At 43.4% G+C, this 26,599-nt stretch overlaps 1 protein-coding gene across 4 annotated transcripts in view; it reads right to left on the bottom strand.

Moving 5' to 3' along the window:
• LOC127579261 (fibroblast growth factor receptor 3-like) overlaps positions 1-26,599 on the bottom strand; it is a 228,644-nt gene that overhangs the window by 136,696 nt on the left and 65,349 nt on the right. Inside the window, exon 1 of one of the 4 annotated variants that reach the window (XM_052031966.1) lies at positions 7,175-7,282. The exons of 2 other annotated variants lie outside the window; for them this stretch is intronic. The gene's annotated coding sequence lies outside the window, so the exon portion shown is untranslated. Of the gene's footprint in view, positions 1-7,174; positions 7,283-26,599 lie in introns of those variants that run through there. One more of the 4 variants, XM_052031942.1, reaches the window with a different exon arrangement.

Raw genomic sequence — 26,599 nt, 5'->3', positions numbered from 1 at the left:
TCAGGGGATAGACAGGGTTAAAACAAGTGGAGTGACTGCAGCTGAAAATCTCATGAAAAAATTTTAAAAATCTGTCAGCCTGCCTCACACTGCTCAGGGTGTATTTGTGAAAGAGAAGTTGTCTCTCAAGTCCCTTTTAAAACACCCCATTGAAGTGCTTTTGAAGGATAGTCACTTGTAATGTGCATAGGTCCTTACCACACACACATGGGGACAACACAAGCACCCACTTCCCTTGGAGGACTGACTAGATCTGAATCAGTGTGTATAGCCCCTCTCTCGGACCAACCTTTGTCCCTCTGACTGCATCAGTTAATCTAGACAGCCACAACACACTCCCCAGCAGCCTTACATTGAACATTTCTGTGTTCCAACTTCCACAAAGGAAGTCTGTGCAAAACTTTCAAAATATAAGTGTCCGTGGAAGATACTGTGATCCATGTTGTGCCGACCTTTAAACCTCACCTAAGACTATCTAACCCCTTCCTCCCACATATCCCTCTATCTTAAATTCCTCCATATGCTTATCTAGCAATCTCTTGAATTTGACCAATGTACCTGCCTCCGCCACTGCCCCAGGCAGCACATTCCATGCCCCAACCACTCTCTGGGTAAAAAACCTTCCTCTGATATCTTCCTTGAACTTCCCACCCATTACTTTAAAGCCATGGCCTCTTATATTGAGCATTGGTGCCCCAGGAAAGAGGCGCTGGCTGTCCACTCTATCTATTCCTCTTAATATTTTGTACACCTCTATCATGTCTCCCCTCATTCTCCTTCTCTCCAAAGAGTAAAGCTCTAGCTCCCTTAGTCTCTCCTCATAATCCATACTCTCTAAACCAGGCAGCATCCTGGTAAATCTCCTCTGCACTCTTTCCAATGCTTCCACATCCTTCCTATAATGAGGCAACCAGAACTGGACATAGTACTCTAAGTGTGGTCTAACCAGTTTTATAGAGCTGCATCATTACCTCGCGGCTCTTAAACTCGATCCCTCGACTTATGAAAGCTAACAGCTCATAAGCTTTCTTAACTACCCTATCCACCTGCGAGGCAACTTTCAGGGATCTGTGAATATGGACCCCCAGATCCCTCTGCTCCTCCACACTACCAAGAATCCTGCCATTCACTTTGTACTCTGCCTTGGAGTTTGTCCTTCCTTGTGGGACACTGCTAGTCATAGCCCTCCAACCTGAATGCACTCCCTCCACCACAACCCTCTGCTTTCTATAGGCAAGCCAATTCTGAATCCACACGGCGAAGCTTCCCTGGATCCCATGCCCTCTGACCTTCTGAAGAAGCCTACCATGTGGAACCTTGTCAAATGCCTTACTAAAATCCACGTAGACCACATTATCTGCACTACCCTCATCAATCTGTCTGGTCACCTCCTCAAAGAACACTATCAGGCTTGGGAGACAAGATCTGCCCTTCACAAAGCCATGCTGGCTGTCCCTGATCAGACCATGATTCTCTAAATGCCCATGGATCCTATCTCTAAGAATCCTTTCCAACAGCTTGCCCACCACAGATGTAAGGCTCATTGGTCTATAATTCCCTGGACTATCCCTACTACCTTTCTGGAATAAGGGGACAACATTTGCCACCCTCCAATCCTCCGGTACCATTTCATGGAGCACGACTGATATTCCTGAAATACCAAACTGGAATTCCTGTGTGAAACTCTACCAATGTTGGGTAGAACAAAAACATCTTCTTGAGTTTGTTTTAGACGCTACTCTGAAAGTTGGCAAAAGCCATGTAGTGAAGATGGTTGGAATGGCTACAAAGCTAATTAAAATTCCTTAAAATTGGTATACTGTGATATTAAAAAAAAGTTAATATGAACACCACCCCACACTGGATAGAGTGGACGTGGAGAGGATGTTGTCAAGGATCTGTGGGCACAGCCTCAGAATAAAGGAATGTCCCTTTAAAACTGAGATGAAGAGGAATTTCTTCAGCCAGGGAGTGATGAATCTGTGGAATTGATTGCCACAGAGGGCTATGGTGGCCAAGTCATTAGGTGTATATAAGGCAGAGATTGATAGATTCTTGATTGGTAAAGGGGTTAAGGGCTATGGGGAGAAGGTGGGAGAATGGGGTTGAAAAAAATAAAATCAGCCATGATTGAATGGCAGAGCAGACTTGATGGGCTAAATGGCCTAATTCTGCTTCTCTATCTCATGGTCTAAACTAACCTCTGAGTTTATTGCTGCCTCACAGTAAACGGAGAAAAGTGTCTCGTCCATCCACAAGAGCCATCTTAATGCACCCAGAAACTGCTTTCAGTCTGAGCTGCTTTATTTATATTAAAATATTTCCTTGGTGGTATCTTTCCTCTGGAATTTCTCCACTGTGGTTGTCCGTGTGGCCAATTGTCATATGTGAGCTGGTGACTATTCAAGCTTTCCACACACTGGCCATGGAGATAGATGAGAGGAATTCAGGCAGAATTTATCAGAACTCCTTTCGCTGAGCAACAGAACTCATCTGTGTAGATCAAACTGAGTTCCTCCAGCATCTTGTGTGCAGATCAAACTATCACGTCAGCTGAGGGCAGCTACCATCAACACAAATGGCTCTTATTTTCAACAGGAGACAACTTTATATTTCAGCAAACTTATCTAGTCAGTAGGGAGATCCCAGGCATAGAGATGCTGCCTGGCCTGCTGAGTTCCTCCAGCATCATCGTGTTTTTCATTTACACTGATCTCAGTTGAGTCAGCATAGGTTCCCAGACTGTTTGATATGGCCAAAGTAAAAGAATAAGGAAAGACTTGGTTTGTAAAGCACAACCACAGGTCACCACAAAGCATGTGATACCAGTGTGTTTGAAGTGCAATCACCATGGTAATAACCTGCACTCAGCAAACTTCCACAACCAACTATGAAATAAATGATCAGAAGTTAGATCCCACAAGGTTGCCGCACAGGTTGATAGGGTTGTTAAGAAGGCGTGTGGTGTGTCGGTCATTAGTCAGGGTATTGAGTTCAAGAGCCGTGAAGTAACGATGCAGCTTTATAAAACTCTGGTTAGACCACACTTGGAGTATTGTGTTCAGTTCTGGTTGCCTCAGTATAGGAAGGATGTGGAAGCTTTAGAGAGGGTGCAGAGGAGATTTACCAGGATGTTGCCTGGATTGGAGAGCATGTCGTATGAGGATACGTTGAGCAAGCTAGGGCTTTTCTCTTTGGAGAGAAGGAGGATGAGAGGTGACCTGATAGAGGTGTACAAGATGATAAGAGGCATAGATCGAGTGGACAGTCAGAGACTTTTTCCCAGGGCGAAAATGGCTAACACGAAGGGGCATAATTTTAAGGTGATTAGAGGAAGGTATAAGGGGGATGTCAGAGGCAAGTTTTTTTTCCACAGAGAGTGGTGGGTGCGTGGAACGCACTGCGGGCAGAGGTGGTGGAGGCGGATACATTAGGGACATATAAGAGACTCTTAGATAGCCACATGAATGATAGAAAAATGGAGGGCTATGTGGGAGGGAAGGGTTAGATAGATCTTAGAGCAGGATAAAATGTCGGCACAACATTGTGGGCCGAAGGGACTGTACTGTGCTGAAAATGTCCTAAGTTCTATCACCTGCTTCAAGAGCAAGTGGTCAAATACTGGCCAGGATATAAGAAGAACAACATCACCTATACGTTCAACCTATCTAGACAGTCGGGTCCTTGGTTTTGTTGTCTGATCACGAGGTAGCATTCCAGTCAGTGTGAGCCTGTTCAAATTACTGTTGTGGGACACTTACTCAAAGGCAACAGTGCTACCACATCAGCCACGGCTGACATCATTAGCTGATATAATTAAGGAACTAATGCCTAGTGCAGCACCACAGGGGGCAGAGAGGTTGGTGCATTGAACTGACCTTCTTAGTTTATCTAATTGGAGCATCTCCTGTCCTGGAGCCTGTCTCTGCACAGGCTAAACTGCATTTTCACACAAAAGGATCCTCCTTTGTCTCATAGCAAAATTAATCTCAAACTGCTAATGGCATAATAATGGCTTCAGCTTCATTTAGTAACTGCTGGGATAGCTCACATTTTTTCCCCTCCCATTACTGATATTACTTGATAAGGCAGTGATCAGGAGATGTAAATGCAGCCCTAGGAATGCGCACCTGAGAAACTTGCAAACATTCTTATCAGGGACATTAGCATCACAGGTATTTTCAGATGTAACCTACTGGGAAAGGAGCCACAATTGGGCTGCAGTGCCCTGGGGCTAGTGAAAGGGGAGGAAAAATTAACCAGTGCTCCTGCTCCTGATTGCTATCCAGTGACCCTTGCTAAAAGGGCACATATATGTGAGCATGTGAGAAGGCTCGAGCATGGTCCTTTCTTTGCTCCCGCTTCACAACTTGCTGGAGCTCTTCTAAGGAGGAAACGTAGGTGGCATTAATGCAAAGTATCACTGACAGGACATGGTTGGAGAGAAATGTGTTCCCCAATTGTATTTACTACATATATTTCATAACAAAGACATGAAAAAGGAGCAGGAGGAAGCCTTTGAGCCTGCTCCATCATTTGTCAGGACCACGGATGATCTTCCAATTTAACACCATTTTCCTGCACTATCCCCATATCACTTGATTCCCTGAACATCCAGAACTCCTGTGTAGAAGAGGAATCATCCTATAGAGCTCCTGGTAGTCCAGGTGGACTGAAGTCCTGTTTCTGTGCTCCCACTCTCACATAATAATGAGGAATAGCACAAGAAGGGCAGGACATCTGCTGGTACCTACGAGAATGGAAACTGGTAAGGGTGATGGTCCTGTACCTTACACAGGTAGGTTAAAATAGCCTCGGTCTCTGTGACAGAAAGCAACAGCTTAGCCTTCTAAAAAAATACTTTCCAGACCGAATATTGTTTAAAGCACAAAAACATTGTCTTTCCTTTACCACTACTTCTGGTTCATTGATAGCATTTGGGAATAAAATCTGATTTAAGTCAAATTAAATTCAACTTAATAATTATTCTTTTTGCTTCTGAAGAAAAATGACATTAAAGCCCTACACTATAAAGAGCATATGCATTAGGAGCAGGAATAGATCCCCTGGCCTTTCAAGGCATGGTCACAACTATCCACCTCGCCCAACTCCACATTCCCACTCTGTCCTCACACCCCTGCATCTGAAATTCCTTCTGCCAGAAGACCCCAATGACCAAGCACCCACAGCCTTCCAGAATGGAAGTTACCACAGACATGCAACCCCTCGTCAACTAATTCCTCCTCATCTCCATCTTCAGTTACCAGTTCCTTATCATGGGACTGTGATCCCACAAATCAGATCGCCCCTTACCCCACCCCCTCCAGGTTATCAATCTTCTACACAGCTGGTAGAGCCATTCCTTCTCAGCTCCAGTGATCTGGGTTCAATTCTGGACTCTGGTGGAGCCTGAATGTTCTCCCTGTGACTGTGTGGGTTTTTCTGGTTTCCTCCCACATCCCAATGATGTGTGGTGGTAGTGATAAAATCTGGGAGGTGTGAATGGGAATGTGGGAGAATAAAATGATTTGACTCCAACATTAGTGTAAGTGGATGTTTCATGGTTATCATGGATGTCGGGTCAAAGGCCTGTTTCTGTGCTGTATCTCTAGTATTCTTCTAACTTGCAAAGTAGATCACTTCATACTTTGCCACTCTATGTTCCATCGATTTAAAAGCAAAAAGCTGCAGATTGTGGAAAATCAAAATAAAAACAGAAAATGCGGGAGATGCTCAGCATGTCAGGCAGCTTTCAAGGAGAGAGAAACAGAGTTGTTTCAAGTCAATGACACTTCATCCATTTATCACCCTCCATCCCATACACCGGTCCTGTTAATTCCCCCTTGCAGTCACTTGCATTTTCCTTGCAGCTTCTTTCCTCCAGCCCCACAAGCAATGACCAACAAATTTAGATTGCAACCAGCTAAGAACACCCCACCCCCGCCCCCCCTGCCCCCACCAATCCTTGCAGGACAACACTACCTGACAATCTTTGTTCTGTCTGTTAACCAATCCTCAAAACATGCTCCAACGTTATCTCCCATCCTATGAACCTAATTTTTTGTAATATTCCTTCTGTGGGGCATTTTATGAAATGTTTTGTTTTTGAAGATCTGAACTATTGCATTCGCCTGCAAAAAATGTGACAGATTTATCACACATTAATGCATACTGCCTCTGTTCAATCATATCACCATCTTCTAAGTGCTCTGTTACGGTGTCAATAATAACAGATTGCAGTAAAAACAGATTCTGACTGATATCAGTGCAACTGGCCTGAAGTTGCCAGTTTTCACTCTCTTTCTGAATGGTAGGAAATTACCTTCTACCTTCCAATCTGCTCAGGTCTGCTCATTCTAAAGTCTAAGTGGCCAGATCCATTCAGTTTTCAGATGTCATAAACCTGCACAAGTGTGAATGATTTATATCGCGCAATAAACCAAGAGAAAACCCAAACGAGCAATGACAGCTAAAAAAAAACTTGCTCTGTTTCTATTAGCATGTAGATTTGACTCGACCAGCATAAGGTGGAAAACAAGCAACACAAAGCCCCCAAGTGGCCCATTCACACACCAAACATTGAGAGGCTCAGAGGTGCTATTCTGTAGTTAAAGCATCCAAGCATGTTGGGCTGCATCATGAATAGAATTTGTTGCACTATTGATTAAGATGTTACCGATCCATCCAATCCACATTATAGAGTGCAGGAGTTTGGCGACAATGCTCAATGCTACACACACACACACACACACACAGTGAGACAGAGAGAGAGAGAGAGACACACACACAAATAGAGGCAGAGAGAGAAAAAGAGAGAGAAAGAGAGAAACACATTCAGAGAGACAGAAAGAAAAAGAGACAGGGATACAATGAGTGACAGGGAGAAAGACAGACAAACACAGAGAGTGAAACCGAGAGAATGAGACAGTGAGAGAGAGAAAAACAGAGACAGAAATTCCACAAGGTTAACACTGTCCAAAGTTAAGTCCCACTGCTGAAGAAATGAAAGGAAAGTGACTGTGTCTGATGTTAATTAGAGCTTAAAAAACAAGAAAATAAACCGAACAATGCCAGAAATATTTAGCAACCCCATTGGCAGCTAAAAGGAGGAATTAAAAGCCCAGCTAATATTTTAGGTGTAGTTTTTTTTGTCAGAATGTGTGCCAGAACTTACGGTTAGCAGGTTCACTTTTTCTTTTCACAGATGCCAAAGAACCTGTTGAGTATTTCCTGCATTTTGCCTTTTTAATTTAGATTCACAGTTGTATTTCTTTCTTTATATGTCAAGAAATAACCTAGCCCTCTGGTTTAATGAAAACTCCCTAGCAGTCAGGATTTTAATCTTTGGATAAACAGGAATTGAACTTTGTAAAGAAAGGAGCGGTTGGTGAAAACCAAACACGGGGCTTAAAATAGCCTGAAGAAAATTCCAGAGGAGGTGACAAAAAAAATTATGGCAAGAAGACCCATTTACCAGAAAACTGCTGTTAAAATTGCAAAAGAAAAAACCCTCAGGAACTGGCAATACTACTCTGTTCCAGAAAAAGATACTGGATGGAAAATTTTTTTAAAAGTAAGGAAAATCAAAGTTAAATGGTAATTAGAGGGGGTACAGGAGCAGGGAGACCTGGGTACATCAGTTTTTGAAGGCGAATGACCAAGTTGATAAAGCTGTTAATAAAAAACATACAAGATCCTCAACTTCATAAATACAGCGTGCTCACAAATTTATACAGTGCCTTTTGCCTCCATTTCAGACCACACCAAAGTGCTTTATTGCCAATGAAAGAATATTGCTGCAGAATCAAAGGATTCCAGATGCTGGAATCTAGATGAAAAACATGATGCTGGAGGAACTCAGCAGGCCAGGCAGCATCCGTGGAGAAAAACAAGCAGTCAACATTTCAGGTCAGGATCTTTCCTCAGGACTGAATGTTTCGGGTTAGGACCCTTCCTTCGCAATTCTATCCCCTTAGGTCTGACCCATCAAAGACTTCATAATTTTGAACACTTCTACTAAATCTTTCTCTCTGTTTTAAGGAAAACAACAGTCTACTCAGAGTAAAGGGATATAGGACTGAGGAAGGGTCCTGACCTGAAACGTTGACTGCCTGCTTTTTTCCACAGATGCTGCCTGTCCTGCTGAGTTCCTCAAGGAATATTGCTGCTGTTCTATTTAGGCCATACCCTTTTCTAACAGGTAGAGTGCAATGAACTGTTTTACATCTGCAAACGGAGCGTAAACTTGAGACTCCACCAGCAGGCAGCACCTCCAGCAGTACAGCACTCCCAGCGTTCCCTTAGTACTGTCCTGGAGCGACAACCTAGATTGCTGTGATGAAACCTCTGGTGCGACTTGAACCCACAACCTTCTGACGTAGGAGGTGAGAGTTCTAACCACAGAACCACAACTGCTACTAATCTGTCAAAACAAACCTGTCAATTTAGTTATGTGGATACAGGCAGCCCCGGGGTGGGGGGGCTGCTTTCCCGGAAAATGGTCCATATTGCGAGTTTCCGTAACGCAAAGCTGCAACGTCTTCGCATGCATCAAGAAATGCGAGTTGAAAAAAAAATTACTTTTTTCCCTACATAAATTCCATGAGAGCGTATTTTATTCCATATCTCAAATTTCTGGGTAGTGATCTGTGAATTCTGTATGGGCAAATTCCCATTACTCGAACAGCCAATATGTGGGGGTCGCTTGTACTCTGAACAGACTGTTGTGTTTCTTAAAACAGAGAGAAAGATTTAATAGAAGTGTTCAAAATTATGAAGGCTTTGATAGGTCAGACCTAAGGGGATAGAGTTGGGAAGTGAGGTTCTTCAGAGGAACAATGGGCTGAACGATCCTTTCTGAGCTCAAAGGTTACACAATTACAAGATTGGGTTGTTTTGATACTCCTGTTGTGGTAAATTCTATGCTGTTTTTGCCACCATCTCAGATTTTATTGCTTTTCCTTTTGCAGTCTTTGCACTGGCCAGCCATGGGATGGAGGTGACTGTGGGAATTTAGTGCAGTCTTCAGCTTGTCCTATTCCTCTGCACCTCACTCCCATCCGCCTCCAATCCCAGGCAATGCTGACAAGGGAAATCAGAAAATAAAACAAATATAAAAACTGCTTTAAAAAGTTTGTCTCATCTCAGCTGGTCTGGCATGGTTTGAAAAATGGTTTCTGAATGATTGGCACCACAATTCAGCCGATCTGTGACTGAGCCCCTCTCTGCCTGCTCTCTTTGAGCTTCATTTCACTTCAAGATAGATGTTCCAATTCTGCAGCATTTGAGCGACATTCGTGAAAGCTCAGGGCTGCTTGGTTAAACAGAATCCCGGCTCCCAGCAATAAGTGAGACAGATTTCAGCATTTGGAACTCAGAGAATGCTTTGTAGAAGTTGTTTACTGTAATAACAAGAACCCAACCAGGAGCACGAAGGAGGGGAGGTTCGACTGTGCATGGGGGAAAAGGCAGATTTATTGATCAAGAGAACGTATTCAATGCATTCAAACTACCCATGCGCCTTTCCTGACTTTATCTTTATAAAGTCCTGGTTCATTTCAAATGTTCTTAAATTTCCCGTTAATGATTCAGAGGGTTAGCACATTGATCAATATGGTAGTGAGACATACACATCAGGATGGTCTCAGATTTAATTCTTGTCATATATCACAAGGGCCTCTGTAACACAAATGATCATGGAGTCATAGGGTCATATAACATGGAAAGAAGCCTTCAGATTGAATCCATGTCGATCATCAGGCACCTGTTTGTACCAATCCCATTTTATTCTCCCTGCATTCTGATCAACCCACTCCAGTCTCAATCACTCACTCACCTACCTACACACTAGGGGCAATTTACTGCAGTAGTGGTTAGCATGACGCCATTACAGCGCTAGTGACCTGGGTTCAATTCTTGCTGTCATCTGTAAGGAGCTTGTACGTTCTCCCCGTGTCTGCGTGGGTTTTCTCTGGGTGCTCCGGTTAGGAAGTTGTGGGCATGCTATGTTGGCACCGGAAGCGTGGCGACACTTGCGGGTTGCCCCTAGAACACTCAATGCAAAAGGATGCAATTCACAGTGGGTTTCGATGTACACGTGACTAACAAAGTAATTTTATATTATTGGAAAACCGCGCACCCAGAGGAAACCCATTCGGTCAGAAGGAGAACGTGCAAACTCCACGCAGACAGCGCCAGGGGTCAGAATAGTTGCCAACCCTCACTGTCGAGATTCACACAAAGGAATACCCACTCTGGGATGAGATAGCAAAAGACTGCTGTTGTGGTCCCAATATCCCAACAAGAATCAAAGACAAGATCAATGTATATACTTAGGTAAAAAGTGGAAATACTCAGTAGATCAGGTAGCATCTGAGGAGGACAGAAACTGGCAATATTTCAGGTCGATGACCTTTCATGAGTGCAGAGAAAAGGTTGAGATAAAACAAAGTTTGAAAGGGAAGGAAAGAACAGAAAGGCAAGGCTGTAATAGGGTGGAGGACAGGGGAGAATACATGACAAAAGGGTTGAGGGTGTAAGGAAAGGCAGGCGTAAGTGGACCGAATAAAGAACCAAAAAATGTATCTGGAGTGTTTAAATAGAAAAGCCAAATCATTATCTGAAATGGTTGAACCCGACATTTAGTCTGGAAGGGTATAGAGGGGAGGTGCTGTTCTTCCACTTGTTGAGCTTGTCAGGCAGCATCTGTGGAAAGAGAAACAGTTAACGTTCTGATGAAGCATCCTGGTCTTGAGACGTTAACTATTTTTCTCTCCATGGATGCTGAGTGTTGGCATCATTTTCTGTTTTTATTTCAGATTTCCAGCATCTGCGGTGTTTTGATTTTCATTATGTTGAACTTCTTTGAAACAGTGAACAGGGAAGTCTGAGTAGGTTAGGATGAAGAAAAGTGATCTTTCTCTGGCAGTTCTGACAAAAGGTCTTCAACCTGAAACATTAACGCTGTTTACACTTCCACCAAGGCTGCCTGACTTGCTGTGCATTTCCATTATTCTGTGTTTTCATTAAGATAAGATAAAATACCTTTTATTAGTCACATGTACATCGAAACACACAGTGAAATGCATCCTTGCGTAGTGTTCTGGGGGCAGCCCGCAAGTGTCGCCACACTTCTGGCGCCAACATGGCATGCCAACAACTTCCTAACCCGTACGTCTTTGGAATGTGGGAGGAAACTGGAGCACCCGGAGGAAACCCATGCAGACACGGGGAGAACGTACAAGCTCCTTGCAGACAGCAGCTGGAATTGAATCCCCCTTTATTTTTCCCCTATCACTTTCTCTTCCTCTGCACTGCTTCAGTTAAAATGTATGACATGTTGAACTGCTTTCAGAACTGGTCTTCAAAGATCTATAGTCTGAAACATTAACTCTATTTCTCTCTCCAAAAGATGCTGCCTGCCTTGTGAGTAATCCCAGTATTTTATTTCAGATTTCAGCACTTGCAGGTTTTTGTTTTGGTCAACAAATATGCTTATTCACTTTCCTATACTTGCTTCCCCCAAACAATTTAATGGCAACTTCCTTCACCATTCACTGACTCTTCAGATTTATTTTAAGAATTGAATTCCCAGTGGACAGTATAACAAGTATGTGGTTCTCTGGACTGGCTATTTTGCCATTTTCTGAGAAACTAATCATTGATATTTGGTGACAATTTTAAGGAGACCCTAGCTTGAGGTCAGAGATAGCGATGGAAGGGAAATCAAGCAGTTGAAATGGGTGAACAGATTTTTCTTCATTGCCGCTCTGGGATACCCAAGACATATTTCTCTTATCGTGAAGTGCAACTATTGTTCTGAACACAAGTCTCTTAGCAACAATTCTCCACAAAAGAAAATGTGAGATGTAACTAGTCATAAATCAAAACACTTCAGATGCAGAAAATCTGAAGTAAAGAGAGAAAATGATGGCACTGCTTCAACGTCAGGCAGTATCCACGGAGGGAGAAACAGCGTCAGCGTTTTAGGTTGATGACCTTCCATTAGCATTTCATCAGAAGAGTCATCAACCCAAAACATTAACTCTGTTTCTCTCAGCAGATGTTACCCAACCTGTGAAGATGCATCTCCTCCATCTGCTGTTTCCACCAGCGTTTCTGCGGATCTTTTGTTGAAGTAATGGTAAACATTATTTTATTTTGTTTTTGTCCCAGCTTTTTATAAAGATGTAATTCCAATCTTGGGAAAATAGAACTATTAAAAATCCTCTTCCATAACAACACAAGAAAGTGAGTCTTCTCCGCCATTCAACAACAACATGACTGATCTGATCTTAGCCTCAGCTCCTCGGCTGCCTGTTTCCCATAACCCTCGATACTTTTATGGACCATTCTATACAAAACATTCTGCATATTCTGGAGTTAATGATGTAGCTTTGTGCTATGATATTGTATTTTAAGATATCTTTATTAGTCACATGTGCATCGAAACACACAGTGAAATACATCTTTTCCATAGAGTGCTCTGGGGGTAGCTCGCAAGTGTCGCCACGCTTCCAGCGCCAACATAGCATGCCTTTTACTATGCTTAACCCAAAAGTGAGCAAACACGGGCAGTGGGCCACCTGCCCTTTTAGGAAGGATGGTAGAGGTTGGGGCAGGCAGGTGGGAAGGGGGGGGGGGGGGGGGGTGGTAGAAAATCTGTTAGTTCCCCACAGTCAGATTTTAACCACATTGAAATTTTCTTTGGTTTGAGTTGACTGGCAGCATATACAGTGTAACTATAAAACATCCTGTCCTGTTGCTGAAGGAGAAGTAGGAGAGTTCCTCAAGATGGTAGAGTCAGAAGTTTGCAAAGTGAAATATTAACAGCTGGATAACGAAGCCTTCCCCCAAAATGACCAAGTTGTTTGACTCCTGCTAATACCGTGTCAAAAATATCTTGTCACAACCTGAACTGTCAACTAATCAGTAACTAAAGTGGCAGTAATAACAGCCACAAAGCATTCCTTCCAAAAAATGAAAATACTGGCAACAAAAGGCAAACTGTCTGCAACTGAGAAGTGACCAGGGTCTCAATTTAATCAGATAACTACAGGACAGGCTCTGAACTAAGCCATCCCCTCCTACCCACCATAAATTACATGGGGGAAGCCTCTCTTCTTTGCATTTTGAAGTCTGGAGACAAAGGCCTACCTCTCCCAGGGAAGCCTTTCTGGAGGATTAAGCAGCTATTGTTGGCTAAACATAAATTACAAGTCCTTTACAAACCACCCCACCCTCTCAGCTGGGACCCTGATCCTTAGGGGCTGGCTCCAGGATGAAGAGCTCAGCCTGAGTCCCAGAGGCAGATGGAATTCTTAACACATTATCAGAAACTACATCTCAGAAGGGAATTGTCTTAAGAGACCAGGTTTCAACAAAGCAGGTAGACACTCTGTGACACTGCAGTGAAATTTGAAGAGATTGCTTCTGTCACTGTGCAAGTCTCACCAAGGCGATCCTATTTTAGTAACGATCTGTGGTGGGAAAATGTTCCCTCAGTCCACTAGAGGGCAGCTCAGTCAACAAGCTGCTGTATAATATTCTGAGCACTTTCGATGGGCTTCAGACAATTAATGTCATTGAGATCAGTCGCTGCCTATTTTGGTTTTAGTAAAAGAATGCTCTGGGATTTTGCTTGGCTCAGGCTTGTGGCTGGTTTTAGCACTGGATTTAATGGGCATTTATAATTACAATTATCTTCTTCTCCAGCTCTCCTTTCACTGCTATCCTGCACAACATACACACTTAACTTGGGCAAGTCTGGTAAATACAAACCTGTCATTATCAATATAAGATAACTTGACCTTTCTGCCCTCAGGGGTAGGGACAAAGTAAGCATCGAAGGAAGAAAAAGGAGGGAAGAAGGAAATAATTGGTACTTCTTGCATTTATTTTGTGCTTTTCAAGACTTCAGCAAATACCCAAGTGTTTTACAGATAACGAAATACCCTGTACAGGTCCTCCCTGGCTTACAAACACCCAACTTATGGACACCCATTACATACGAGCGGGCATTTGGGAGACCGGCAGGATGGATTTGCCAGCTGCTGTGCGACTACAGGCATCTTCTGCCAGGTGGGAATGGGCCATTTCCGCATGCCTTCTCACCAACGCCCCCACCCCCACCCCAAGTTGCAACAATCGGGGGCTGGGTCGAGCTGAGCAGAACTGGGAGCGGTGAGCAGACTCACTCACTCACTGGTGGCCACTCTTCCCGTGCCTGCTCACACTGCCATCACAGCTGGTTCTGGGAACCTCTCCCACACACTGTTAATGTTCATTTCCGACTTACGAACAGTTTGGATTCTGAGCAGTTCTCAGGGACAGAATCCTGGCGTAACCTTGGAACTGCCTTTAATATAAAACACAGGTAGCAATTGAAACACAGCAGGTTTCTTCCACAAACTGAAAACTGTCTATTTCTTTCACCTATCTATCTATCTATTGGTCACGTGTATTTAGAAACACACAGTGAAATGCATCTTTTGGTGTTACTGAGAATGTGCTGGGGGCAGCCCGCAAGTGTCGCCACGCTTCCAGCGCCAACATAGCATGCACACAGCTCCTAACCTGTACATCTTTGGAATGTGGGAGGAAACCGGAGCACCTGGAGGAAACCCATGCAGACACATGGGGAGAACGTACAAACTCCTTACAGACAGCGGCCGGAATTGAACCCGGGTTGCTGGCACTGTCATAGCGTTACGCTAACCGCTACATTACCGTGCCGCCCTTATGTTTCCATAAGGGTTAATTATTGGGGAAAATATCTTTGTTCTTTTATTGAATAAAGCCAATGGGATCATCTGTAGTCACATGAGAGAGCACACAGGGTTTAAGGTTTCCTTCAACATTCAGCACCTCGGACGACAAAGCACTCCCTCAGTGCTGCACTGCAATGCCAGCCTAAACCTGGCATGCTCCTGCCAGTCTGATTAGCACAATATCTTACACTGCATTCACCCAATGAGTTGTTGGGTATTATTGGTATTGGTTTATTATTGTCACTTGTACTGAGGTACAGTGAAAAAAAATTGCCTTGCATACCGATGGTACAGGTCAATTCATTACACAGTGCAGTTACGTTGAGTTAGTACAGAGTGCATTGAGGTAGTACAGGTAAAAACAATAACAGTACAGAGTAAAGTGTCACAGCTACAGAGAAAGTGCAGCATAATAAGGTGCAAGGTCACAACAAGATAGATCGTGAGGTCAGAGTCACAAGCAGTTTGTACATTATCAGCCCTCACAGACTCATTCAGATAGGACAAAGACACAATGATTTCTGTAGAATTGTGTATATCAGGTAGCTTGATTATTACTGTTCTTTCAATCAAGTGCAGCATTTGGTTTGACTTCAGCCCCTCTCTACAGTAGGAGGGTCTAAGGCAGATGGCAGACTCCAGGATATTTCCATGGCCCTGACTGAAATCAGGCATCAGACTGGACTGGACAGATGGAACAGGGGGTATTCTGCTCTTTATGGTGCCACACACCTCCTGCCTTTACCCACTGAGAAAGAGAAACCACAATTATGCTCAAAGTATTGGTTGCTGAGCATTGTATACACATTTACAAACTCAGATTCTACACTAACTTCTCAAATCTCAATCCTTCCAATTGCCAAAGATCACCTAATTGGTCAAAATCAGATGCAAAAATAATTTTAAATTATTTCCTAAAGATGCCCAGTGCATGACATTGCCACTGCTATGCAGTGATTTGCTTCATTGTTATTTCATCCTGGCTTTCAGGGTGACCTCAGGCATTGTCCAGTGGAAGTCAGAATGGTCGCAATGACTTGGACCACAGTGTCCATCTGACTCCAGGATCCGCAGCTTTGTGCCCACTCCTGGTTCATTGGATGAACACCTCTCTGCTCTGCTGGTCGTCAGGTTCCAGTGTGAAGTGAATCTGGCCCCTTTCTTGATGCACGTGAGTCTACAAGGTGAAACAACAGGTAGGGTGTGTGTGTGTGTGTGTGTGTGTGTGTGTGTGTGTGTGTGTGTGTGTGTGTGTGTGTGTGTGTGTGTGTGTGTGTGTGAGAGAGAGAGAGAGAGAGAGAGAGAGAGAGAGAGAGAGAGTGTGACAGAGAGTGAGAGAGAGATAGAGACACACACAGAAAGGTGGAGACACAGAGAGAGACATACAGAGAGAGAAAGAGAGAGGGGTGGAGGGGTGTTAGTAGGGAGAGAAAGGGAGAGTTTGCATTCCCCCAGCATTAAGGGGCTCAGCTGGGAAACAGCAGAGTTAACTTTAATCTGTACCATGATTGACCTCAAAGCTCTTGGAGAGTTTGAATGGAGAATTGCTCTACTCTCACAGCAGATTGTCCTTCACCAAAAATATAATGGTTATTGTCAGAGTGCATGAGATAATCATGGGAACACAATTTTCAGCAATCATTGGCAGCTCATTTTATCTCCTGCATTCTTTTGTAGAACTGGACTTTATTTAATCTTATCCAGTTGTGAGTAAACACATTGGCACCAAACAATGGGAATGCAGTCAGTAGAACCTTAATCTCCAGCTATGGCAGTATTGTTTCTTTGAAATACCAATCTGTTCTAATCCAGGTATTATTGTGAAGGCCAGACAATTGCAGTTGAAAGGTCAATTGAACTCAACTGAATCTGCCCTTATTCTCCTGTATATTTCTGCACTGTCATGTGCCATCAACCGACTGCCCTGTTAGTACTGATTAGATTTTATTTATTCTGTCCACCATCTCCGCACACCTCATCCCCTCTTTGAACTGGTGCCTTAGCAACAGAAAGGAAGATATTTCTCTTGAAAAGCATGAGGTTTGATCCCAGCTGAAATTCAGCCCTTTTCTCCTTGAAGGTTTTAATTCCCCTTCGGACATAGGTCCATGGGCACATCAATGTGGAATGAAGAAGAGCATGCCAGGAATAGCACCAGAAGTACCCAAAAATGAGGTACCAACCTGGTGAAGCTGCAACACAGGACTATAGGAAAACAGTAAAAACTATGTACAAAAGACAGAGCTAAGCAATCCCACAACCAACAGATCAAAGGTCTGCAAACCTGCCACATCTGATCAGGACTGATGGTAGGTAATTAAACAGCCAACAAGAGGAGGAGGAGACTCCAAGCATATCCCCATCCTCATTGATGGTGGGACCCTGCAAGTGAGTATTATAGACAAGGCTGAAGCATTTGCAACCATGTTCAGCCAGAAGTGGTGAGGAGTCGATCTATTTCGGCTTCCTCCTCTGATCGCTACCACCACAGAAGCCACTCGTTGGCCAATTCACTCCATGAGATACCAAGAAAGGGCTGAGAGCAATGGTCTTGGTATTGGTTTATTATTGTCACTTGTACCGAGGTACAGTGAAAAACTTGTCTTGCAAACCGATCTTACAGGTCAATTCATTACACAGTGCAGTTACACTGAGTTAGTACAAAGTGCATTGATGTAGTACAGGTAAGAACAATAACAGTACAGAGTAAAGTGTCACAGCTACAGAGAAAGTGCAGTTGCAGTAAGGTGCGAAGTCACAACAGGGTAGATCATGAGGTCATAGTCCATCTCATTGTATAAGGGAACTGTTCAATAGTCTTATCACAGTGGGGTAGAAGCTGTCCTTAAGTCTGGTGGTATGTGCCCTCAGGCTCCTGTATCTTCTACCCGATGGAAGAGGAGAGAAGAGAGGATGTCCCGGGTGGGTGGGGTCTTTTATTATGCTGGCTGCTTCACCAAGACAATAAGAGGTAAAGACAGAGTCCAAGGAGGGGAGGCTGGTGTCCGTGATATGCTGGGCTGTGTCCACAACTCTCTGCAGTTTCTTGCAGTCCTGGGCAGAGCAGTTGCCGTACCAAGCTGTGATACATCCAGATAGGATGCTTTCTATGGTGCATCAGTAAAAGTTGGTGAGAGTCAAAGGGGACAAACCAAATTTCTTTAGCCTCCTGAGGAAGTAGAGGCGCTGGTGAGCTTTCTTGGCTGTGGCATCTACGTGATTTGACCAGGACAGGCTGTTGGTGATATTCACTCCCTGATATTCAATGACCTTCCTTCCATTATAAGGTCAGAATGGAGATGTTCACTAGTGATTGCACAATAGTTAATTCCATCCACAAGTGCCTAGCAAATGAAGCAGCCCAGGTCTGCATGCAGCAAGATCTAGTCAACATTCAATTCAGGGATGGACTGGTAAGTGGCAAGTACATTCACACTATAACAGTGTCAGGCGATGACCAGCTCCAATGAGAGCACAAGAAAACAGGAGCAGGAGTAGGTCACTAGGCCCCTCAAGTCTGTCCTGGCATTCGGTACGATCATGGCTGATCTACGCTGGCCACAACAACTCTTCTGCCAGTTCCCCATAATTCTTCATCTCTTGACATTTCAAATATTTATCCATCTCCACCTTAAATATACCTAATGATCTGTCTTTCACCACCCTCGGGTGCTGAGAATTTCAGATATTCACAACCCTCTGAGAGGAGAAATTTCTATACACCTCAGTTTTAAATGACCAGAGCTTTATTTTGCAGCTATGTCCCCTTGTGATTCTCCTACTCGAGAAAACATTGCAACATCTACCCTGTTAAGTCCCCCCCTTTTCATCAAATATAAATGTTTGAATGGTTCTTCTAAACTTCAAGGAATACAGACCCATACTGTCCAGCCTCTCTTGATGGGATAACCCTCTCATTCCAGGGATTAGCCTGGTGAATATCCTTTGAACTGCCTCCAACGTTTATATATCTTTTTTTAGATAAAAGGACCAAATCTGTGCACAATATTCCAAGTGTGGCCTCCCCAACACCTTCTGCAATTGTAACAATACCTCCCTATTCGTAACCTCCACCCCCTGTGCAATAAAGGCCAATATACTATTTGCCTTCTTAACTACTTGTTGGACCTCCCTGCTGACCTCGTGTGATTCATGCACTAGAAACACCTAGATCCGTCTGAACACTCATTCACAGTTTCTCTCCACTTAGATAATAACCTGCCTTTTCATTCCTCTTACTGAAGTGCATGATCTCACACTTTCCCACATTAACTTCCATTTGCAGGGTTTTCACCCAATCACTCAATCTATCTACATCCCGCTGCAGAATCACAACCTCCTCATCACAACCTGCCTTTCCACCTATTTTCATATCATCTGCAAACTTGCAAATCTTACATTTCGTTCCTTCCTCCACGAAATTAATGTAAACAGTCAACAATTGAGGGCCAAGAATCTCTCCCTGGGGTACTCCACTAGTTACATCCCTCCAGCCTGAAAAGGACCTGTTTTAATTCCAATCCTCTGTTTTCTATGAGACAGACAGTTTTCAGTCCATGCTAACATACTTCCTCCATTACCTTAGCTCTTAATTTGTGCAACAGCTTCTTATGTGGCACTTTGTCAAATGACTTTTGGAAATCTAAATACGCTGCATGTACAGGTTCCCCTCTATCAACTTTCCCTGTTACACCCTCAAAGAGCAAATTTGTCAAACATAGAACATAGAACAGTACAGCACAGAACAGGCCCTTTAGCCCACAATGTTGTGCCGACATAGCTATTCCCGCCTACCTACAGAATGCCCATATCCCCCTATTTTCCTCTCATTCATGTGCCCATCCAAGCCCCCAATGAATTTGCCTCCACCACCCTATCAGGCAACGCATTCCAGGCATTTACCACTCTCTCAGTAAAAATTGTACCCCTCACGTCTGTTCTGAACCTACCCCCTCTCACCTTAAATGCATGCCCTCTGGTATTGGATCGCTCAATAATGGGAAACAAATACTGCTTGTCCACCCTATCTATGCCCCTCATAATTTTATACACTTCCAACAGATCACCCCTCAGCCTCCACCGCTCCAGAGAAAACAGCCCAAGTTTGTCCAGCCTCTCCTGATAGCATATGCCCTCTAATCCAGCCAGCATCCTGATAAACCTCCTCTGCACCCTCTCTAAAGCCTCGACATCCTTCCTGTAGTGAGGTGACCAGAACTGCACGCAATACTCTAAATGCGGCCTAACCAGAGTTATGCATCATAACTTCTTTACTCTTATACTCAATACCATGATTAATAAATGCAAGCATTCCATAAGCCTTTTTACCCACCCTGTCTACCTGTGTACATGATGTGCCTTTCATAAAACCATGTTGACTAGGTTTGATTATATTCAGCTTTCCTAAATGATTAGTTACTTCTTCTTTGATCATTGACTCTAGCATCTTCCCAACAGTAGACATTAAACTATCTGGCCTATACTTCTCCGCCTTCTGCCTCTTTCCCTTTTTGAACAATGGAGTCACATTGACTGTTTTCCAATCTTTTGATAGCCTCCTGGAATTTAGCCAGTTTTGAAGTTTCAACCAATGGGTCAAAACAACAAGTCATTATCTTGAAGCCTATTCCTTTAAATCCCTTGGGTGCAGGCCACTGGGTCTTGGTGATTTGCCCACCTTTAGCCCTGTGAGTTTCTCTTATACTTCATCCCTTGTGATTGGGACTTTTATAAGTTCCTCTCCGTTATTTGAAATTAGACCATTTGTTAACTTAGGGATATTTGAAGTGTCCCTCATGGTGAAGATCGATGTAAAAAAATGATTTAATATATCTGCCATTTCTTTGTTTCCTGTTTTTAATTCACCTGCCTCATTCTGTACAGGTCCCACACTCACCTTAGCTGCCTTCTTTCTATTTATATATCCATAGAAACTCTTGCTGTTTGTTTTCATCTTATATGCAAGTTTTCCCTTGAAATCAATTTTCTTCCTTCTGATGAGCTTTCACTTCTGGACAAAACTTCCCAGTTCTCTGGCAACCTTTGCCAGTCGGTAGGGCCTGCTGTTCAAGTTAATGTTATCCTTGATCTCCTTTATTGATCACAGACTGAACGTCTTTCTCATGGAATCCCTCTTTCTAATTGGGATAAATTCCTGCCGAGTGTAATGGACCAGCTATTTGAATATCTGCCACTGTTCACCTACTGACCTGTCCATTAGTTTATTTTCCCCGTCCACCTCAGACAATTCCAGCTTCATACCATATTATACTTACCCTTATTTAAGTTAAAGACATTGGTTTTGGTCCTGTGGTGTTTGCCCTCAAACTGCATCTGGAATTTAACCAGATTGTGGTCACTACCCCCTAGGGGATCTTTAACCACAAGATCTCTTATTAATCCTTCCTCATTACTCATGACCACATCTAAAACAGTCTGTTCCTGTAGGGTTCTGTAACATACTGTTCTAAGAATCAATCCCTGATAAACTCCACAAATTCTTCTACAATATCCTTGCCGGTTTGGTTTGTCCAATTAATATGTAGATTAAAATCTCCCATGACAATTACATTTCCCTTCAAACATCCCTGAGGTAGTTCCTAAGTAGTGCTCCGCCCTAATGAGAGATCACATTTTCGGAGGTCTATAGACTACTCCCATCCATGTCCTCTTTCCTCTGTTGTTCACGATATCAACCCAAACTGATTCTAGATTACTATCCAACGGTTCTATATCACGACTTAACACCACTCTGATACCTTCCTTGATTAACAATGTCACCCTGCCCCCTTTCGCCTGTTCTTAGCATAACGCTATTACAGCGCCAGCAACCCGGGTTCAATTCCCGCCACTGTCTGTAAGGAGTTTGTACGTTCTCCCCACGTCTGTGTGGGTTTCCTCCGGGTGCTCCGGTTTCCTCCCACATTCCAAAGACGTACAGGTTAGGAAGTTGTGGGCATGCTACGTTGGCGCTGGAAGAGCGGCAATACTTGTGGGTTGTCCCCAGAACACTCTATGGAAAAGATGCATTTCACTGTGTGTTTCGATGTACACGTGACCAATAAAGATATCTTACCTTAACTTGGAATACTGAGCACCCAATCCTTGTCACCCTGCAACCATGTCTCCGTAATAGCTATTAGATCATACTCATGTTGCTATCCGTGCTACCTTACTACAAATGCTACCTGCATTCAAATAAAAACCATTAAGCTTTGATGTCTGTAAATTCTCACTAACTCTGGACTTCCTCTGTGCTGCATATTTCTGTTTACATTTTCTGCCCCAGCTTGTCACACTCTGTCAATTTCCACCTCACTATCCTGTACCACGGCTCTCATTTCCTCTTGATTTAGGAGAGAGAGTTGAACCACCTATCCTTCACATTCAATGGCATTACCATCACCAAACCTTTCACCATCAACATCCCTGGATCACCACTGATCAGAGACATAACTGACCAAGCCACATAAACAGTGAGGCTCCAAGAGCAGGTCAGAGGCTGGGTATCCTGTGGCAAGCGACTCACCTTTTGACAACCCAAAGCCTTTCTGTCGTCTACAAAGTAAAAGTCGGGAGTGGGATGGAATACTCACAATACTCTCCACTTGCATGGATGAGTGCAGGTCCAACAACATTCAAGAAGTTTGATACCATCCAGGACCACTTGATTGGTACCTCATCCTCCACCCTAATCATTCATTCCCACCAGCACCAGCACCAGCACATTTGGTGCAGTGCCTAACATCTACCAAATGCACTGCAGTTACTTGTCTAGGTTGCTCCAACTGCACCTCCCAAAATCATGACATCTACAGCCAAGAAGGACGAAGGGAAATGGGAACACCACAATCTGCAGGTTCACCCTCAAGTTGCACACCACACTGACTTGGATATATATCATGGTCACCAAGTCTAAATCTTGGAACTCCCTCCCAAACAGCATTGTGGAGTATCTCCAGCAGAAGTACAGAAGCAGCTCAAGAAAGTGGCTCACCACCACCTCTCAAGGTCAATTAGGTTTGGGCCTAATGCTGGCCTTGCCAGTGATGTGCAGATCCTGGCAAATGAATTTTAAAAAAGTGTACCTCACACATGTTTGCAGGATGCCAGTACTAAACTGCATTTTACCAATATACAGCACAATTCTCTGAATAATGGTTCTGAAATTCCATTTGGTCGCCTTGGGAGGATTCCACATTTGTGGAGGGGAGACCAGAAACTTTCCTTGGTGGGATGGTGGTAAATGTCAGGTCCTCTCTCCCTTCTTCCTAAGAAGTCCCAGGGCTTCTCTTGAAACTCTACCCGGTCTCTAACTTGAGGAGCCAACTAAGAGGAAGCAAAGATTTTCCTATCAGCCTTTGATGAGTCCCAAACTGCCTGAGAAGTAATTGATCCTGTGGGGACCTTTCAAAGATAGTGGAATAGCTGATTTAGGTGGCAAAGTGCAGGGCAGCTCTGTCAGGAGCTCTTGTCTTGGATGTACTCCTGATCCTGCCCCCAGAATGAAGAAGATTCAGCATAACTCGGAGTCAGCTGACTTGGGTGCCGCCAGTATGTCTGCTGATAGAGCAGATTTAGCAGAACTCTGGCCTGAATATACTTTTGTTCATTGATTCATAGCATTTAATTCATGAATGAAGTAATAGTCCAATTGCAATGGACAGTGATATATGTATGAGGATTTCTCCTGCTCAATATTTTTGGCAAAATTACAAGCAAGTGTTTCAGCTTAATATTTCACTAGAGGTGCCAGAGGAAACCTGCAGTGAAGTATTTAAGATGCCAGTACTAATTGATCGTAGGAAATATTAATGTGCGTATCTGGACACGTGCACAACACTGACAATTGAATTTAGACACACACATATCAGTGATCATTGATATTAAACAGACAAGACATACACAATTAAACCACACTTACATTGTAAAACAAGAGTTCAGACAAGATGAGCTCCACTCACTTGGAGCCTGTTTCTCAAATATTAACTCTTTCACCAAATTTTGGCTCACCTACTTGAATATCTAATTATTTGTTTGATAATGCTCCTATGCAACGCATGAGAAGATTTTCCTTGTTTGTTGATTGTTTGTTGTTGCAGAATAGGTTACATAAGTGAAGATTGTTATTGTTGAACGCGACCAAATCACTTGACAACTGTGTCAGATCTGCAGCACACACTCAGGCAAGAAAAATAAGAAAGAACGTTCTAAACATTTTCTCCCTCCACTCTGCAATGTGTGCCATCTACAGAATGCATTACAGTTACTTGCCCAGGCTGCTCCGACAGCACCTCTTAAATCCATACCCCTACCGCCCAGAAGGACAACAGCGACATGCTCGTGGGTTGCTCTGCAGGTCACACACCATGTCGACTTGGAAACATAGTGCTGGTCCTTCATTGTGATTGGGTCCAGTTCCTAGAACTTCTTGCCCAACTGCACGGAGGGAGCACCTTCACCAGACAGACCACAATAGTTCAAGAAGGTGAATTGCCCCTTCTCAAGGACAATTAGGAATGGGTAATAAATGCTACTCTTGCCAATATTGTCCAGATCCCTAAATAAATATTTTTAAACACCTTACTGATCCACAGTGTGCCCAAAAACCCACATTCAAGTTGAAGTCAACCTGAAATCAATTTGGTATCACCAGCCTCAATAGAAATGAAACTGGTACCATGACAACAGAGAGTCTGATAATATTAGGGCACCATTTGTCTCATTTTGATCAGTCCAATTCACATCCTCTAGTAAGCTGGCGAGAAGCATCACACACACACACACACACACACACACACACACACACACACACAGGCTCAGCCTGCCATGCAGACACGCACACTGTGATATGAGTGATGGACACAATAGCACCTTGGTCACCTGTTCAGCGGGCTGGGGAAATCTGTTCCATTATTTGAGGCAGGAGTCTCAAGACACAGCTATTTGGCTCCTTCTGTTCGCAGCATATGGTGAGCTGTTCCCAGTGGGAGCCTAGAACGAGGTTTACTTGCCCCTTCCATCAGAATGCAAACATACATTACCAGGCAATGGACACAACAGTTTAAAGCACATCAAAAAAAAAGAAATCCAACTAATCAAACACGCCTCAGTACTGATGGTGCAATTGGTATCATCAAAGCCTTTAGAAATCACTGCTACTCATTTCTGAGGACAAATGCCAGGCATACTCAATTACTTTGACCCAGTTTTCACACCTCTTATTGTAAGTGGATTATCTCCTCTGCCCACAGAGGGCTGTTCCCCAAATGTGGCACATGTCACCCGCTGAGGTGGCCTACAGCTGTACTCAGATTTGTGATTTTTAGCTCAACAACATACAGTTTTTAAAAAGATAAGTGAGTACTGTTTCACCTCAGGCACAGCTTATGTCAGAACCTGTCACTCCGAAGTTATTTGTGACAGGTTCTGACATAAGAAAAGAAATCAATTGCTAACACAATGGCTGCCTGCATTGATATGAAATGTTCTGAGGAGCAGAAATATCAAAACTGATGGATTTAACCTCTAGCAAGCAGAAAACAAAATGCTGGAGGAACTCAGGGGGTCAGGCAGCATCTGTGGAGGGAAAGGAGTGGTTGACATTTCAGGTCGAGACCCTGCATCAGGATTTACTCTCCTGTCTGCGTACCTCACTGGATTGCCTGCACCAGGCGAGTTAACATTCCATAGCTGCTCCCAATACATTCACCTCTGATTTGATTGACAGAGTGTGATTGGAATGTGTAGCCGTCAATCACATGGAGTACATTAGGTAGAGAGAATGGAGTTAAGGACTAGCTAGATAAGTACATGATGGAGAAAGGAATAGAAGGATATGCTACGATGATGTAGCATGGGAGGGAGGCTGGTGTGGAGCCCGGGTCTGTTGGGCTGAATGGCCTGTTCCTGAGTTCCTTGGTTCTATGCAATGAAGAATCAGATTTCCGAGAAGTGAAGTCAGCGTTTACCAGGTGTTAAGAAGCAGTGAGGTTAGGCTCATGTTCCACTCTATTAAGCCAGCAGCTCTTTGCCTCGTAAAATGGATCAGCTTCAGAGCAGAATCTAGGTCACAAGTAATTACTTCAGTTTCAGGACTGGGAAGAAAATCAAGTGTGTTCCTTCTTTATAGACTCTCCAGTGACAAGTTCCCTCAGTCCTTTAATTTTTTTAATATAGTAATCCAACAGAAGGTCAAATTCAATTCTAATATTTAGTGTTGGCTCTGTTTTAGTTAATTTTATTCTTTAGAGGGGATTGCACTACTGAAATATATCAGAAGTAGCATGGGCTATACAATTTCTAGTGTTCAATGCTATGGTCATTTTGTGTCCCCTTAATCAATTATTTTTAAAAGTGACCTGCCTTATTTCTTCCTGAAAAAAATGTCAAAATATTATTTACCTTTATGGATTGTTATTTATTGACTGCCAAATCCTCAGGTTAAGCCCTTAAGCAGGTCAATAATACAACACATCACTTTAACTCCGTTGTTGCTATGGTAATACTGTAGCTCAGTGATTGGTTAGATGCTTTCATTTTGCCTTTCATTTTGTCCTTCACAGTGGAGAGATATTACATAATGAGAGTACAATAAATAATAGTCAAAGAAATTATGAAAGGCCATCAAGTGGGATTCTAAGGGGGAAAGAAGTGGAAGTTGTTCAGTAACTTGCTGAAAATGCAGTTAATGTGTTTTCTCACTCACTCACTCCCAAACATGCACACCACACATATATGCATGCACTCACGTTCTAGCTTGCATCAATTTGTCATGTAAAATGGATCAGCTTCAGAGCAGCACTTGCAACAGGGTTTGAGTACAAGAGTAA

The sequence above is a fragment of the Pristis pectinata genome, chromosome 2, assembly GCF_009764475.1.
Source record: "Pristis pectinata isolate sPriPec2 chromosome 2, sPriPec2.1.pri, whole genome shotgun sequence".
NCBI lineage: Eukaryota > Metazoa > Chordata > Chondrichthyes > Rhinopristiformes > Pristidae > Pristis > Pristis pectinata.
The sequence above is the reverse complement of the archived record's forward strand: the minus strand, read 5'-3'. Positions and strand labels throughout refer to the sequence as shown.